Here is an 18808-nt window from a genome sequence, read left to right on the forward strand (position 1 = left end):
TGATATATATTTCTAAATATACTTTATAGTGTGGTTTACCTATATATAGTGTAAAATATATATAGAAAACATAGAAGACATTCAATCAAGAAAATATGTGTACACTATCAATCTAAGTGTTGTACTCATGTATTGAGGACTAAAATTATTTTATTAATGACCTCCACTAAAATTTAAAAAATAAAATAAAAGTGAAGTCTATCATAACTTGTAATTCATAATCATATGAGTCAACTTATGGTTGTGTCAAAGATTATTCAATTTCATTAATTGCTAACCATTGACCTTTGCGACCTTTGATAATTAAGTAATGGTATAGGCTCCCATTCCCATTGTAGCATATTGAGCATAATAGATATAACTGATAATTGCATAAGCTAACTCTTACTATTATTCAATTTAAACCAATTTATACTTATGCTAAGAATAATTTAACTCCCTTAACAAACACAAAAACATTATTAAATCAATAGTAATAAGTAAACATCTCTTGATAAAAGTAAGATCTTATATTTCACCGATCAAAACATCACCTAAATACGATATACTAGTAATTCTTATTAAAAATAGATTGTTATGAATTAATAACCAAAATAAATAAATTTGACTGGTACACTTTACAATTAAGTCTTCATTACAATAGATCCATTATTTATTGACTTAATCCAACCAACCAACCAACCGTTGACTGCTGACCCCCGACTATTGACATTGACCTTGACCCTAATTTGAGGCCTTTTTGAGATTTAAGTAGTGGTGTAGGCTTCCGTTCCAAAGTAGCATACTGCACCATAACAATGGTTAGCAATCGTAAGGCTCTTGTCCTATTTCTTCTCGTCCTTGTCCTTATTCCTCCATGGCCACCTGCTCAAGCTCAAACGAACTTCATTGCTGAAACTAATTTGTCTTCCATGAATTTGTTTGGAAGCGCTGCAGTCATCCCCAATGTAGGCATCCGCCTGACCGAGCAAGCAGATTTCACAAAGGGAAGAGTTGTATACCCACACCGTGTCCGCATGAAGGCTCCTGGGTCAGTAGATGCAATCTTCTCCTTTAGCACTAGCTTCGTATTTAGCATAATTCCTCCTCCGGATTCTTCGAAAGTCGGTGATGGAATAGCCTTTATCATAACACCTCACGCTTATCAAAGCGCAGCTTTAGCCGCTCAATACCTTGGCTTGTTTGACAATTTTACGAGCATGGATCAGTCCTACAATCATCTGTTTGCAGTAGAGTTTGACACAATCAAGAACGAGGAATTCAACGATATAAATGGCAATCATGTAGGTGTGGATCTCAACTCTCTCGTCTCTGTAGACTCCACGCCTTCTGGTTACTGGATGGATAACCAGTTCTTCGATCTGGATCTGAAGAATGGACAGAACATACAAGCATGGATTGACTACAATCATCTTCGAAAGGAGCTCAACGTTACTTTGGCCCCTGCTGGTTTCCTTCGCCCCAAAAAGCCCCTCATATCTATGAACAACCTGAGCCTGTCCAGTATTCTCGAAGAAGAAATGTATGTTGGGTTCTCAGCATCGACAGGATTATTAATCGAAGACAATTACATCCTCGCTTGGAGCTTCGCCACGAATGGAGCTGCACCTGCCTTGAATACATACATGCTTCCATCTGTTCTTCGGGGAGAATCCAGATCCAGTAAGTTGGGACTCATAATCGGAGTTACTACAGGTTTGGTTGTTTTTCTAATACTAGCGTTTGCAGTTATAGCTGCTATGTGGGTTAGACGAAAGAAAGGCAGAGATGGTGTGGAAGAATGGGAGGTGGAGTATTGGCCTCATAGACTGAGCTACAGAGATTTAGCCATCGCAACCAATGGGTTCGGAGAGGAGCAAGTCTTAGGATCTGGGGGCTTCGGTAAGGTTTACAAAGGTGTCCTTCCGATGAACGGCGTCGAAGTTGCTGTGAAACATCTCCTCCAACAGACAAAGGAAGGAGTGAAGGAATTCATATCAGAGATTTCAAGCCTGGGGCGTTTGCAGCACCGGAATCTGGTGCGACTGAGAGGCTATTGCAGGCGAGGAAAACAGCTATTCATAGTGTACGACTACATGCCCAACGGGAGCCTTGACAAATTGATGTTTGGGAATGGCGGTACAGTTGTAAGGTGGGGTGAGAGGTACAGAATTATCAAGGACGTAGCTGCAGGACTGCTGTATCTTCACCAGGGGTGGGATCAAAGAGTAGTGCACAGGGATATCAAGTCTAGCAACGTCTTGTTGGACTCGGAGCTTCAAGCAAAGCTGGGTGATTTTGGGCTTGCTCGCTTACATAAGCACCGCGACGAGATCTCCCCAAGCAGTCGTGTGGTGGGCACGCCTGGTTACATTGCACCAGAAGTAGCACACACGGGAAAGGCCACTCCCGAGTCTGATGTGTTTAGCTTTGGCGTTCTGATGTTGGAGATTGCCTGTGGTAGGCGTCCCGTGAATCCTTTTCCCGAAGCCCCTCAAGTCAGTTTGTTGGATTGGGTAAGAGAAGTGCAGGGCAAGGAGAAGATCATGGATGCTGCGGATCCAAAGCTTAATGGTGAATACCTCGAGGAGGAAATGGAAAGGGTGCTCCGATTGGGAGTTATTTGTTCCAGTGCCCAGCCTGAAGATAGACCTTCCATGAGACAAGTGCTGCAGATTATTCAAGTGGAAGCATCCCTCGCTCAACTTTCACTTGACATGGGTAGGCCAACCCCAACAGGAGACACTTCAGACAATTACAGTACAGATGCCTATTGTTCCATTTCCTTAGAGGCGCGTTAGTCATGTAGCCGTAGAAATAAAGTCACAAATATATACACAAGTGCTGTTCTGTTTCATCTTTCTGTAATCAATTTCTAAACTAATATATCATTAGAATATGGTTGTTGCATTTATTGTTCTTGATCGGTTCCGCTTGATAATAAACCCATTACAGAAATCTTTAATTCTAGAGGTTGCAAAGACCTTTCTAGGTTTTAGACTAGCTTGTCTGTTGTTCAATAATTTTCTTCAATCCGCCGTTGTCTTTATTCTGTTAATATCATTGCAAGGGGAAATTATATATCCCAGCATAATTGCGTTTTAGCATGAAGCTGGTTCGTCGAATCCGTGTTGAGTAGCCTCCATGTAGACTTCTGGATTTTATTTGATAAATGTAACTAAATATAAGTTACAGTTTTATACTCTGGCTCAGCGTCAGTTCTTTTGACTGCTATATAATATTTCAAGAATATTTACTCTTTGCTGAAATTTGTTTTTGGTATAAAGATTACTATGTTCAAAACAAATTTGCTTTTCACCTAATTCTATTAAACAGGCGTGCTGTTAATTAATTTTCTTTAATTCTTTCATTTTCATAGTTAGAAATTAAAAATTTACACAATTTGCTGGCCCAATATATTGCTTTCTTGAAATAAAAATAATTGAAAAGTGAATTGGATCTAATAGTTGTTGTAGATGAATAAAGTCGTGATGATTTCAGAGTACATTTGTAGTCAATAGTTAATGAAATGTTACACATAAGAAGAATATAACCCTTGTCAAAGAGGAAAGTTAAACTTTTATAATGCATTAAGATAACCCAAATTTTAAAATTCCATCAAATTAAATAATGTTTCTTTTTGTTTTCATTGAAATTCAACACAAATAAGAGTATCAGCGTAAATGAGAATCACTTTAGAAGAATGGTGGATGGTTTGATCTAGCCCATCACTAATAGACTCGACATATTGTATGATGCAAATTTTGTTTCCATATTAATTATGGCAGACACTTATGACAGTCACATGAGACTGAAAAAATAAAATATATTTTACAATTAATCAGATTTTGGGATTCAGATGGGGTAGACGATAAAAATTAAGTTTTGGTATTGTTTTTAATTAAAGCGTTCAAAAAATCAGGAGACAAATCATTAATACAGATTCATTTGTTTACTTTAATCATCATATTTATATGTTTAAATTAAAATTGTTCAAAATGTTTCTGAATTCCACTCGAGAAAGTTCTAATAGCTAACATAATATTTTTTGAAATGATTATCTACTGCGAAAATTTGGAAGTGCTATACGAAGCTCTACGTACCAATACAAAGGGCAGAGCTGTGCATAAAAATGCCTTCGCAACAACTCGTGGATATAAACATAGGACGTATATGCCACTTTTGTGTAGTCTACATTTCCTTCACAATTATGTTGTACATAATTGCAACTATCAAATAAAGTTAAATGTTTCCAATTGTTATTCGAATGAGGTAACACATCAGAAAGTCTGTAAAAGCCAGCAACATTCTTCTTGTGACTAAGTAGTGTTGCAAAGCGTGATCACACCTACCAACAACATTCTTCTTGTGACTAAGTAGTGTTGGAAAGCGTGATCACACCCACCAGCAACATTCTTCTCGTGACTAAGTAGTGTTGGAAAGTGTGATCACACCCACCACCGAATTGAAGGCATTAACATGCCATGTAACAAAGCACAACTGAATCCCTTAGATATTTGAAGACTTATATTGTCAATGCCTATCTTTATATTAGTTCCACTAGTTGTCATATTTGGTAGAGGTCGAAGAAGAAAAGATGAAACCTCAAAAATCTGAAAATCTATCATGAAACTATTATACTCATGCAAAATTTAGAACACATAGGGAAAACTCATGCAAAAGACCACTGTAAGTACAATTTTCTTCATACCAAGAGGGAGAGATCACGGTGTAGGAGGTGGATGGAGTGGATAAAAGACAAACACAAATGCAACCATAAACATTCAAATCAATAAGTAATATTAGGTCCACTAGTTGATTCCTATCTTATCAACAAAATTTATTGAGGAGGGTAACATAAACTTGATGAGCTGATCAAACAATTAATCGGTAATTAATTACAAGTTGCCACATTGGGTAGAGGTCGAAGAAGAAAAGATGAAACCTAGAAAATCTGAAAATCTATCATGAAACTATTAGACTCATGTCAAATTTAGAACACATAGGAAAAACTCATGCAAAAGACCACTGTAAGTACAGTTTTCTTCATACCAAGAGGGAGAGATCACGGTGTAGGAGGTGGATGGAGTGGGTAAAAGACGAACACAAATGCAACCATAAACATTCAAATCAATAAGTAAAAGACAAAGACTCATCAAACTGTGCTCCAACACTTCATACTCATTAACATAACTAAAATCTATTAGAAATCCTTAGAATGCTACAGCATTCTATCCACTCATGATCCACAATGATCAGATAAATATTTGATACCTAAATCCTTACATAATGTTTCTATTTATAAAGAACTAGGAACAATCTAGATTGTAAACTATCATTCAAATTACATGTGAATATTATAACAGATAGTGCTAGAAACTTCCATATTAAATATGCTTGTTGGGAATCTCCATTGTGCATATTATAACAGATAGTGCTAGAAACTTCCATATTAAATATGCTTGTTGGGAATCTCCATGGTTGATAGTGGCTGTAGAAAACAGCTTTTACTGTTTTTAATATAGTCTGAGTGCCGATAGTTTGGTGGTAGAAATTATGATCTACCCACACACAATTGCAACAGGACGGCGAGAAACGCTGAAAGACGATCTTCTAAGACCAGCTTCCATTCAAGGGCATCTCCATGGATTTAGAGGAGAAAGCATCTAAAGGCTCCTCTATCGAGCCTGATTCAGTCATCTCAAATGAAAGAGGAAGATCACAGGGCGCAATGGAAGCTTCGCCTTCAAGTATTTGAACTACTTGTCTCATAATAGGCCTGCCTTCCGATTGAGGATTAGTACAGAATAGTCCCAATTTGAGAACTGTCTCCATCTCTTCCTCAACAAAATCACCACCAAGCTTTACATCGGCGGCATCCATGAGCCTATCACTGGTATACAGATCTCTTACCCAATCCAGCAAAATTATTTGAGAGGGATCCAGCGAAGCGTCAACAGGGCGCCTTCCACACACAACTTCCAATAGTAAAACCCCAAAGCTGAATACATCCGTACTGCTGGTGGCCTTTCCTGTGGAAATAAGATCTGGTGCGATGTAGCCAGGAGTTCCAGCCACATGAGTTGTTTGGGCGTTCTCATCATGCCCATACAAACGAGCAAGCCCAAAATCTGCCAGCTTTCCTCCAAGCTCAGAGTCTAACAAAACGTTAGGAGATTTGATGTCTCTGTGCACCACCCTTTGCTCCCATCCTTCGTGAAGATACAACAACCCCGCAGCCACGTCCCTCAGAATTGTGTATCTTTGAGACCATTTAAGTCCTACCGAAGGATTTCCAAATATCATCTTATCCAGGCTTCCATTTACCATGAAATCATACACTATGAATAACTTTTTCCCCCGCCTGCAGTACCCTCGGATTTGCACAAGATTCCGGTGCTGCAGACGGCCAAGGCTTGAAATCTCTGCTATGAATTCCTTCACTCCTTCTATGGTCTCGCGAAAGATGGCTTTCACAGCAACTTCGAGGCCATTACTAGGAAGGACTCCTCTATAAACCTTGCCAAAACCTCCACTTCCTAATACTTGTTTCTCTCCAAAATTTTTGGTTGCAACTGCTAAGTCTCTGTAACTTATTCTATGAGGCCAATAATCGAGCTCCCACTCTTCAATGACCTCTCTACTTTTCCGTCTTTTAAGCCACACAACTGCAACCGCAAGCACCACGAAACAAACAAAACCTGCTGTTATGCCGAGTATCAGACCAGATTTTGGGTTGTTCGAACGTGATTTTACGGTTGTCAAAACTGGAAGAATAGATGCGTTCAAGGCCGGTGCTGTTCCATTTGTAGTGAAGCTCCAGGCGAGGATGTAATGTTCTTGCACAAACCGTCCAGTAGCTGCTACAAAACCAACATACATGACTTCCTCGAGGATGTCGGAGAGGTTCATATTTTTCTTAGAAATGAGGGGCGTCTCGGGGCGAAGGGAACCAGCAGGAGCTATGGTAACGTTGAGCTGCTGCTGACGATGATCATAGTCAATCCAGGCTTGAATATTCTGCCTCCCATTCAGATCTAACTGCACGAACTGGTTATTACCATCCCAGTAGCCTGCATCTTTGGGTTCTACAGAATAGAGGGAGTTGAGATTTATGCCTACGTGATTGTCGTTGATGTCGTTGAATTCTGCGTTCCGAAACACGTCGAATTCCACGGCAAAGAGATGATTGTAAGGTTGTCCCATGCTTGTGAGATTGAAGAGACCAAGATATGAACCTGGCAGGCCTCCCTCATGCGTTTTGTTTGGTGTCATGATAAACGACAGTCCTTCCGCACACTGCAGAGGATCTGGTGGAGCCATGGCGAATACGAAAGTAGTACTGAATGACACAGTCGCATTTTTGGACCCCGGATCTTTCATTCGCACGGGATTTGAATAGAAAACACTGCCTGTAACGTATTCTGATTCATTGGTGAGGCGAATGCCTATTAGATCGGGTCCCGTTACAGAGTTCCCATCTATATACAAGGTTGAAGAATTTCTATTCAGTCTTGCAAAGACGAAGGATGCTTGTGCCAGAGAAGACAGCCACGGGTGGAGGAAGAGCAGAAAGTACAATAACACGATGATAGGTATGCCTGCCATTGATTCCTTAGGAGCTCGGGATGAAGGATGAATGTAGCTTAACTTGAGAGATGAAACTCTTTCCTTTCAAGGGGATGACTCTGGACGGCCGTTCCTGTCATTGAATAGCCCGTCAATTGACCAATCTGTATGTCACTGTCAATACATTGTATGTAGATAGACAGATGAGGCAGCGGCTATTCATCAATCACCACGCATCTTGAATGGATCTGATCTCTACCAATCTATCCTCATGTGTATCAATGCTACGGCCATATAATTTATACTTACTTTTATATACCCATCCTGAACCAACAACTTCATTACTTGGAGGTAACTAACCCAAATCCCATGTCCCATTCCTTTCAGTTGTGTCTATTTTGACGTTAGTTATTTCTTCAATCCACTCTTCTTTTCCTTAAGTTTATTCAAATGTTTGTTGTTCATTATTTTCTATGATTTGAGTCACTTTTGCTTGTGATGTTGTCATTTTTATAAAATTTGAATTTAATATAGGAGTTGATAGATGATTATTTTCTACCCTCTTTGATATTTTTGATACTTTCTTTCTCCTACACTACATGATTTAGGTACATATTCTCGTTCCTCCACTTCAAATTTATCAGTTGTTATCTCTTTTCCTTTTGACCCCGTTTGGTTGCTGGCATAGGAATAGAAAATTAGAATAGAAAAATGGAATGGCAATGGAAATGAGGAATGGGAATAGAAATAGGCAATTCCAATCATGTTTGGTGCATTTGAAATTCGACTGGGAATATGTTAATCTATTGTTTGGTTGTACAAAAATAGAATATGAATAAGGTTAAGTTTTGTATTTTTAAAAACATTTTTCCTAATTTTTTTTTTAATTTATTATTTTTTTAGTTAATTCATTTTCATTTTCATTTTTTTAAACAAATAGATATTATTTAAAAAAATGTTATTAAAAAAAATTTAACAAAAAAAATTCAAAAAGTAAAAGTAAAAAAAAAAATTCAAAAAAAAAAAAAAATTCAAAAAAAAAAAAAATTCAAAAAAAAATTTTGAAAAAAAAAAAAATTTAAAAAAAATTTAAAAATATTTTTTAATGGAAAATCGGAATGGGAATGGAAATGGCCTATTCCAATAACAGATATTTTTTGGCATAGACATATGCTCATTTTAGGGGAAAAATTGGAATATGTCTTCCTATTCCCAATTCCGATTGAGCTTACCAAACAGCGAATATAAAACATATTCTAATTTCATTTTCCTATTCCACTCATATTCCAGCAACCAAACGGGGCCTTTGTTTCCTTTTCGTTGGCATATTATACTAGTTCGTTGAATGATACGTATCTACTTATCACAAACATTTTGCCTATTGGATCATACAATCTGTATGCTTTATTTTAACCTCCAAAACAAATGTAAATTCATTTGAGGCCTTTATCATCTTTCTTAAACATTTTTTCTTTCAGCATGTGTGCATAAGAAAAATTCACAAATACCCTAAAGTGATCAATACTTTGTTTTACCCCATACCATGCTTTTTTAGGATTCGTTCCTTCAACTACTTTTATAGGCCTTCATTAGAAGATAAACTATCAAGTTTCTATTGATTTTTCACAATATATTTTATCCAAAAAAAATTCTTTCAACATCCTTCAAGTGCCATTTAATTTATTTTTTCCTATTCTTCCTTTTAGAAACTCTATTTTGAAGTGGAGTGTGGGAAGTAGTGAACTCACTCTTGATCCCATTAATTTTTTCCAAAATCAATAAATTGACTTATCTTGTACTCACCTCCATTGTTTGACCTTATCACTTTGATATACTTACCACTTTGTTTTCAATCAAACTCTTGAACTCTACAAATTTATCAAATACTTATGATTTTGAAACCAAACAATACACCCAAGTTTTTTTTGAGTAATCATCAATGAAGGTTAGAAAATACCTAGATTTGCTAACATAATATGTTTCCATTAAGACCACACAAATATGTACATAGATTATCTTAAGATGTTGATATTCTCTTCTAGAATTTTCAGTAGGTAATTTTATCCTATGTTGTTTTCTAACAATGCACTTTTCATACACTTCTTTTCTATCTTCAATTAATGTAAAACCATAAACCATTTCTTACATTTCAAGTAAAATCAATTAACTAAAATTCAGGTGACTATATCTTTTATTGCAAATTATACTTTCATTCATCTCCTTAGTCCTTAGTGCTTGGCTTCCATTTGTGAAAAGATTGAGAAACACCCTATCTTTTGTGATTTTTTTCTATTGCACCAGTTACTTTCCTTTGGGTTTTATCTCTTAAAATGCACTCATTCTTATCAAATTTCACTTGATAATGTTTCTCTAACATTCATCCAATACACAACAAATTCTTTTGAGTGTTGAAACTAATAGTGTTTCATTAATAGATTGACACTTTTCCATATTTTGTTGTACATGCAATGTTTCCCTTACCTTTTCTTCCATGCAAATTATCATCTCCTAATACTATAGTAATTTTATGCTTTTAATCAAAATTTAGAAATAGATTCTTATTATATGTTGTATGTGAAGAACATCTAGAGTCTATACACTAGACATTATTTTGACTATCATTTGTATCAAAGTAAGAAAATATTTTCTTTACTTATCCTCAATATTGTTATGAGCACTTATATGTCCATCTTCACCTTGTTTAATAAAAATTATTATTCCTAATGTCCAAATATTTTGCAATGATAACATTTGGCATTCCTTTTACCAGTGTCCCCTACATTATTTCCACCTCTTCTTTTTCCATCTCTAACTTTCCTACTTATTTCTCTACAATAGCATCTTCTTCCTCTAGAATTGCTAGATTCACCTTTCTCTTCATTCTTGCTATTGTCATAAATTTTAATATGACTCTTGAAAAATTTATCTATTTTTCCTCTTATATTTTCTTTAAAGGAAAATTGTTTCTCTAAGCTTGCTTCATTGTGTTCATTCTTTCTTTAGTAGTTTAGAATTCCAATTAAATCATCAATTGGCATGCTTGAAAAATCCTTAGACATCACAATTGTAATAGCCACAACTTCAATCTTTGGAGTCAAACTTCTCAAAATATTTGAACAATGATATGCTTGTCATCTTTATTCTCCTAGTACTTTTGTCCAACTCACTAGACCTTGTAAATTTGTTAGAAATTCATTGATAAACTCACCAGTTGTCATTTTCACATTTTCAAAAAAATTCTTCATTGTTTGTAATTAACCTATTTGTGCACCTTTATATGTATTTCTTAATATTTACTATGATTTCTTAGAATTAAAAACACCACTTATATGAGGAAATATAATTTGAGTAATTATTCCACGAATCAAGAATAAAGTTCTATTGTTTTTCTTTATACTTTCTCTATATTCATTTTTTGTTGGTTAGTTGATGTGTTCACATGTTCAATTTCAACTATCTATTTTGAAAAATCTTTCTAAAATGGTTATTTTTTTAGTTGAGTTCATTCTATAGAAATACTATGTGAAATTATCAATAGGTTAAGCATTACATTGCCTACCATATTTTGTATAAAAATATTCTGAAAGACCCAAATGCTTAACGTATTACAAGAGAGATTATTGCTAATGGATACTCTCCTGGTCCCTTCAATGAAGACCCACACACACCATTTTTATAACATTATAATAGAGAAATAAGTATTGGTTACAATTGATAATGCACTTTATTACAAATAAAATGTTATATATCTCTTACAATAATTTTTTGGATAATCCTTCAATAGTTTGATTTCCAAAAATATCACTTTCTTGTTACAATATAAAAAAGGTTTAAGAATATCACATTAAAAAATACTTATATAATATCTTTTAAATAAATCTAGGCTTGGAAAAATAATTTATTACATACATTCAACCCTTTGATAAACTTATATAGGGTGAAATATGATGCAAGTAAATAAGTCTTAATACATCACATATCCCTGCACCTAGAGAGGGATCAAGGAGAGATATCATTTCTAAACTAACCCAAAAGTTATTGGATCTTCACAAGTTAATGAAATCCAAGTGATATAGGAGCACTAACACAGGCCAAGATCCAATGGATATAGAGCTAGGTGAGAATATCAACTTCTTATAAGACCTAACAAGTATAGAAGAAAATCAATTTTAATCAATGAATAAGAAAGAAGAAATAAATTACTTATATGAAATGTAAATTCTAGAACCAACTAAAATAAAAAAGGTACTTACCTTAAACTTGAAAGTATGACATCTATAAAATCTATAATTTTTTTATCTCCAATATACAATTTCCCTGCAAGGACACTGTCAATCAAGGGCAAGGTTAATCTATGGGAAAAAGGAATGAATTACATCCTTGTCCTTTAATTCTTGATTGCAAAAGTAATTTTTGATCTCTAAATCTTATGAAATGGATATCCAAATCTAAGCTCAATTATTCTTTTTAAAATGTTCCAATATCTAGAAATAGGTGTTTTGTAGCTATGTAGGGATTTCCCTTAACCAATCCCTCATTTCGGTGGCTCCCATCTCCATGGATAGCTCTTGAATATGAGTAAATGTGTGTATTGATCTTGTACGAGATTTCAAGGTGTAGAATGCTAAGATTTTAAACCCTTGTATGTAGATTGAATTTGAAATTCAAAATGAAGTGATAATGCATAGATTTGAGGATAACCAATAAATCATATTATAAGCCCCCCAAGACTAAAGTACCCTAAGCCATAATAATAATCTTTATTTGTGCTAGAAATAGGGAATCCTAAGAGGGGCAAGGGCAAGTCAATATTCAATAATTTTTTTCCCAAATATGGATATTATAAATCAACATTAAACTTGCATAAATGATTAAGCTAAAAATTAATAATAAGAAGACAACATAGAAACTCATAGTTCACCATATTTGTTTTAACTAGGGAAACCTTGGCCAAGGGAAAACCCTAATGGGGATGGTACTTATTGTGGCTTTATAACATACACCCCATCTTTTACTCAAAACTAGGGATCCCCTCCTTTTCTTTTAGAATAGAGATAATCACTCTTCAGGATAGGGCATCTCCCGAGATGCCCCAATGAGCAGGCTTTATGTAGGTCTAGTCTAGTAATCTAGTTGGTTTTTTGAATTATAATAGCTTGAAACATACATTTTGCACTATGGAAATAGGGTGCGCACATAGCACACATGCCAACATGTGCAACTTTAATCTTATTCCCATTGTGTTCACATTATCAAGAGGAACACTTGCGCACCCAACATAGTTGTGCATCTTGACAAGCTGCATAAGGTGCACCCATCTAAGTTTCATGGCTATAAATAGGGGGAACCCCATTTTAGAGTTCATTGTTCTTTGTGAGCCCCTAATTTGTGCTCGTTCACACCCTTCTATCTGCAAAACTTTATCAATTTTCTTTGCAATCACACTAATGTAAAGAGCCTTGCACACTAGTGCACTAGGAATAGATGCACATGTGCATGTTACATGTGCTCATAAATATAAACTTAGATTTAGACCACACCTTTGCACAATCTAGCAACATATTTGAACACAGTGTGTTCATGCATATGTACACAACTATACCAAGCATGTAAACCAACCCCCTTTTAGCTTTCTTGTGCACTAGGTACACCCTATGCATGTATGTTAGTGCATAATTTGGAAGTTTTATCAATTCTACCCTAGTTTATAAGTCTTTCTTCAGCTACATTTAATTGGTAAGTGTCATTTTGAATTCCAAGTAGTAGCATACTAATGTTCATCTTTTGTGTAGGTTAGAATGGTATCCTTATTTGATATAGTAGAAAAATCCACCATAAACCAATATTATTTAAGTTCCAAGGTGTGCTAAAGAAATCTAAGTTTATAAATGTGCATTCCAAAATATGGGACACAAAGCTCAGATATATAGACTAGAATGTACTCCATGTGCTTTGCAATAACCCACATGAGAGACAAAGAATGATATCCTCCCTCATCCTTAGTGGTTTCGTGAATGCACTATCCCATACGATATTGATGTAATATTTCAATTTAATCATGATGTTAGCTCAAAATTATGCATCTAAAGAAAAATTCACCTCAACAGCATGACGAGAGATATTCTTTTGGACATAAGGAAAGAAAACATTGAGATGGTCTTCCAACTACCTATTGCTGACCAATATCAAAAGATCACATATGACAAGGTATACCAATGGTATAGGGAGAACTAAAAATATGAAAAGGCCCTGGTGCAAGAGAAGTTCCTTATTGTTAGTCCCTCTCCCAATAGGAGAGAAGGAAACATTTGTATGACTAGAGGGTACATTATTGACTAGAGGGTACATTATTGACTACATAGCCTACTGTATTGTTCATTTGAGAAGAGTGATTGGACTTCTTTTGACAAGTTAGTTGGAAACCTAAATGGTTTATTTCATAGAGACCTTTAGCAGAAGGACCCTCAAGATTGATTGGGGAGCATAATAAATTATTACTTCCGATGAGAAACTTACTTTAGTTTAGGTGGATCCTCACTTTGACATGACCTCATGTGTGGTTTACTTTTTGGCTATAGGAGAAAACAATTATCTAGGTTTGGACAAGATGAGAAGTTTGCAAGAACCTAATGCATGTCCATACATTATATAAATCTGCAATTGATGTAGAATAATATTTTGGAAAAGAGTTTATAATATAGGATAGTCAATTACACTTTCATCTTCGTCATGATTTATTTTGTTGAAGAAGATTACACAAAGAGTTTATTAGTAGAAGCTCCAGCCAGGGTAACACAAGTGTGTAGATACTTCATCTAGTTCAACACCTTCACATACATCTGGGTAGCTAAAACTCTTCTATGCCCCTAGAAGATACCTCATTGTTAGTTAGATAGACTCATTATTTTGGATATCACTAGGAAATTGGCCTCAGCATCGAGAGAGTATGGAAGTTTCACCAAAAGACATAGGTGTGGCCAATCACCATAAAGCCTTATGAGGTAAAGAAGAAATAGGACATTACCACCTATGACGTAGAAAGTATTCTTTGGAGGATTATCTAGTGCCCTTCCCTTACTTTGAAAATATTAGGATGATTCAAAAAATCATGGAAAAGGAGTTCATACCTGACTTGTCATTAAAGATTATTGGATAAATTATGTAGATTTTTGTTTATATCTAAAACCTACTTCACATTTTGTTGTAAATTTGGTATATGTGTTTCATCCTTGATAGCTTTCATTTTAGAATTTCAACATTCAAGTTTTCAAGTTTCCTCTTCATTGTATAGTCCTTTCCACCCTAAAATCCACTTTGTTCCTTCATTAAAATCAAGACTTGAACAAAGCTAATGATACAAAAAATTGCTCCCACTTTGGAAAAAAATGATACCTCCAACATTGCAACCATATGATAAGTGGGAATAGAACATACCCGAACCATAAACCAGTTAAATTGGTATAGTTGCTAATTTTTTGGGTTGATTACAAATTCCTATAGAACTACCATCAGATTAGGTATGATAATATAAACAATCAGTTGTTCCCAACTAGCAGGATCAAATACAATTTTCCAAGGTGATGAAATTTCATATGTAGATGCATCACTTGCATGTTAGGCATGAAGTGCATTCCCCAATTTATAACAAATGGCTGGATATAAAGGCTCCATATACTAGCCCAACAATGGAAGCTAAGGATATAACTATGCATGTATTGAAACTATATCTGGGCATCACTATATGATCCATCATGTTTTAAGGTACTAAATCCTGTAGTAACTTCTCCCATGTCTCTAGAAAATAGCATAGGTTTAGGGTCCCTTGGCTCCCACGATTTTCTAGCATAGGTTCAGAGTAAGAACTCCTTACACTTAACTCTTCACTGAAGTTATTCTCTCTACCACAATGACATTACCTCTAAATATGAAAAGGATGTTGAAGTGGTTCCCAACTTGAAACACTCTTATAAGCAATGACAAAGAAAATGTAGATGCAACACATATATTACTATTATTTATGTATATGTATGTATGTATGTATATATGTATGTATATATGTATATACATATGTATATGTATATATGTGTATATATACATACATATACACATGTTTTTTTGCCTATTTATGTATATATACAGAGATAACTTAAGAAACATATAGACAATCTATTATTTTTAAGGGACTTGATAACTTAATAAACATTACACATTTCCAAGGAGATTATGACTTGAATGTAAAGGGATTTTCAAGTGATTCAATAGCATACTGTCTCATCCATGGAACCTATTTCATTTTCAATTCTACAATTTTCATATCTTACACATCATTCAAGAGACTTTACTCCAAATGTGTATTGGACAACATCTTCAAAAATAATCCAATTCATTACAAACTCTAAATCACACTATTTCTCTTCCTGATTTATCAAATGTCATCCTTAGAGTTGAATCATATGCATTACAAACTCTAAATCGCACCACTGCTCTTCTTCCATATCCTGCACAAATAAAAAATGTTGCCTCCAACATTGCAACCATATGATAAATGGGAATAACAAATGCCTAAGACATAACCCAGTTAAATCAGTCTAGTTTATTATTAGATAGGTTGATTAAAAATTCATGTAGATTTGTCATCAAATTAGGTACAATAAAATGAACAATTAGTTGTTCCTAGCTAACAGGATCAAATATAGTTTTTCAAGGTGATAAAATTGCATATGTAGATGAATCATTTTAATGCAAGGCATGAAGCACATTCCTCAACTTATAATGAATGGTATGATATGAAGGCTCCATATGCTACCCAAATAATAAAAGCCAAGGTTGTAACAATGCATGTATTGGCACACTCTCCATACAATGATCCCTAGTATCTATTGCTGCTACTAATTTGGTATAGTTGCTAATTACCTAGGTTAAATAAAAATTCATCTAGAACTATGATCAAATTAGGTATAATAAAATGAACAATTAGTTATTCCTAGCTAGTATGATCAAATATAGTTTTCCAAGGTATATGCAGATGCATCACTTGAAAGCCAGTCATGAAGCACATTCCCCAATTTATAATGAATGGTTGGATATAAAGGCTCCATACGCTAGCCCAATAATGGAAGCCAAGGATGTAACCATGCATGTATCGACATGCTCTCCCTACAAGGATCCTAAATATCTATCACTATTGTTAATCTAGTCTAGTTTCTAATTAGCTGGGTAGATTAAAAATTCTTGTAAAACTGTCATCACGTTAGGTACAATTAAATGAATAATCTGCTATTCCCAGCTAGTAGAAACAAATATAGTTTCTCAAGGTGATAAAATTACATAGATGGATGCATCACTTGAATGCCAAGCATGAAGCACATTCCCCAATTTATAATGAATGGTTGGATATAAAGGCTCCATACCCTATCCCAATAATGGAAGCCAGGGATGTAAGCATTCATGTATTGGCACACTCTCCCTGCGAGGATCCCAAGTATCTACTACTACTATTAATTTGGTCTAGTTGTTGATTAGTCAGGTTGATTACAAATTCCTGTAGAACTATCATCAAATTAGGTACAATAAAATGAACAATCATTTGTTCCTAGCTAACATGATCAAATACAATTTTCTAAGGTGATAAAATTGCATATACAGATGTATGCATGCATGTATGTATGTATATGTATGTATATATGTATGTATGTATATATGTATGAATATATGTATGTATGTATATACATATGTATATGTACATATATGTGTATATATACATATATACAAACACATATGTGTGTGTATATATATATATATATGTAGAGAGAGAGAGAGAGAGAGAGAGAGAGAGAGAGAGAGAGATATTTTGTGGGTTATGGAGATCAATGGATATCTAGGACTTTGTTGATGTGTCCTTGCGATTGTTGCATTTTGTTGTTGTACCCTTGTGATCTATGGATATGTATATACATACATACATACATACATACATACATACATACATACATACATATATATATATATATATATATATATATAGACACACACACACACACACACACACACACACACACACATATGTATATGTATATATGTGTATATGTATGTATATATGTATATAAATAGAGATATCTTGGCATAATAGAAAAATAATAAAACTCGCTCAACACATAGCATGGCCACAGATGTGATGGGAATTCCTATTGGTAAGTATATTCCTCTTTCTCTTCCTCATTTGTCATTTGTTTATTTCATTTGAACTATATTTCTTTGGAGGCATTTGTAATATTGGATTCATTTTATGTAGGAGGTGATGAGAACATTCTTGGATGTACCCATGTGACAAATTGCTCATGGGCAATGAAGATGGACTTCCCTTAATAGTAACAAGAGGCAATTACAATATTCCAAGTACTTTAAGGATTGATCCTTTCTTAAGGATTTTATATATTAACAAGGAATTTAGATGTTTCGGGGGTGGGGTGGGGTTGAGGCTGATTGAGCTTCCACCTTCACGTGGTTAGCATTGATTAGTAGAGAATATTAAACTATTCTCGAAACCAAGTAAAGCTCAACATTAACCTATGATTGCATGACAATTAACTGTGTGAATCTATTAGTTTCAGACAATGTAGACAATGTAGAAGGATTCCATAGTATATGCAATCTCAATTCAAATACATACAACATTAGGTAGAGTTGAAAAATGAAATAGGTTTGCATTTTTTTAGAGGCCTTTAATTAGATGTTTTAAGTTATAGACCATCACAAACATTTTTCATGATGGTCTATAATTTTAAAAACTTAATAGATATATTAAATAAATGTAAGCATGTTATGTTTTATTAGGTCCTCCTATTGTCCATGCATTTGAATGCAATTGCATGTGCATTCTTGATTCAGAGTGGCAAAATCTTAATTTGGATGTGACAGAAAAATGACATGCACTGAAGATAGGAAATATGTCACTTTTGCAGGTCTAGAACCTTTTTTTGTACTTTAAACATTAATCCTTTCTTAATTATTTTAGATGTTAATGAGGAATTTAGATATGGGGGGTGGGGGGGTGGGGGGGAAGGGGTGGATGAGCTTTCACCTTCACATGGTTGGCCTTGGTTAGTAGAGAATATTAAACTATTCTCAAAACCAAGTGAAGCTCAACATTAACCTATGATTGCATGGAAACTAACTATGTGAATCTCTTGGTTTTAGGCAATGCAAAAGGACAACATAGTTGAATATGCAATCTCAATTCAAATGCATAAGACATCAGGCA

The 18808-nt window shown here is 34.8% G+C and overlaps 2 pseudogenes across 1 annotated transcript; one reads left to right on the forward strand and one right to left on the reverse strand.

Moving 5' to 3' along the window:
* Window positions 1–797: 797 nt before the first annotated feature.
* LOC149572054 (L-type lectin-domain containing receptor kinase SIT2 pseudogene) lies at window positions 798–2889 on the forward strand (annotated as a pseudogene). The gene has a single exon (XR_016358863.1). The product of XR_016358863.1 is annotated as an L-type lectin-domain containing receptor kinase SIT2 pseudogene (transcript).
* A 2321-nt stretch (window positions 2890–5210) lies between these two features.
* On the reverse strand, window positions 5211–7692 carry LOC149572055 (L-type lectin-domain containing receptor kinase SIT2 pseudogene; annotated as a pseudogene).
* Between the last annotated feature and the right edge of the window lie 11116 nt (window positions 7693–18808).

This window comes from Cupressus sempervirens, chromosome 2 (assembly GCF_028749045.1).
Source record: "Cupressus sempervirens isolate cs-2001-9-10 chromosome 2, ASM2874904v1, whole genome shotgun sequence".
In the NCBI taxonomy this organism is placed as follows: domain Eukaryota; kingdom Viridiplantae; phylum Streptophyta; class Pinopsida; order Cupressales; family Cupressaceae; genus Cupressus; species Cupressus sempervirens.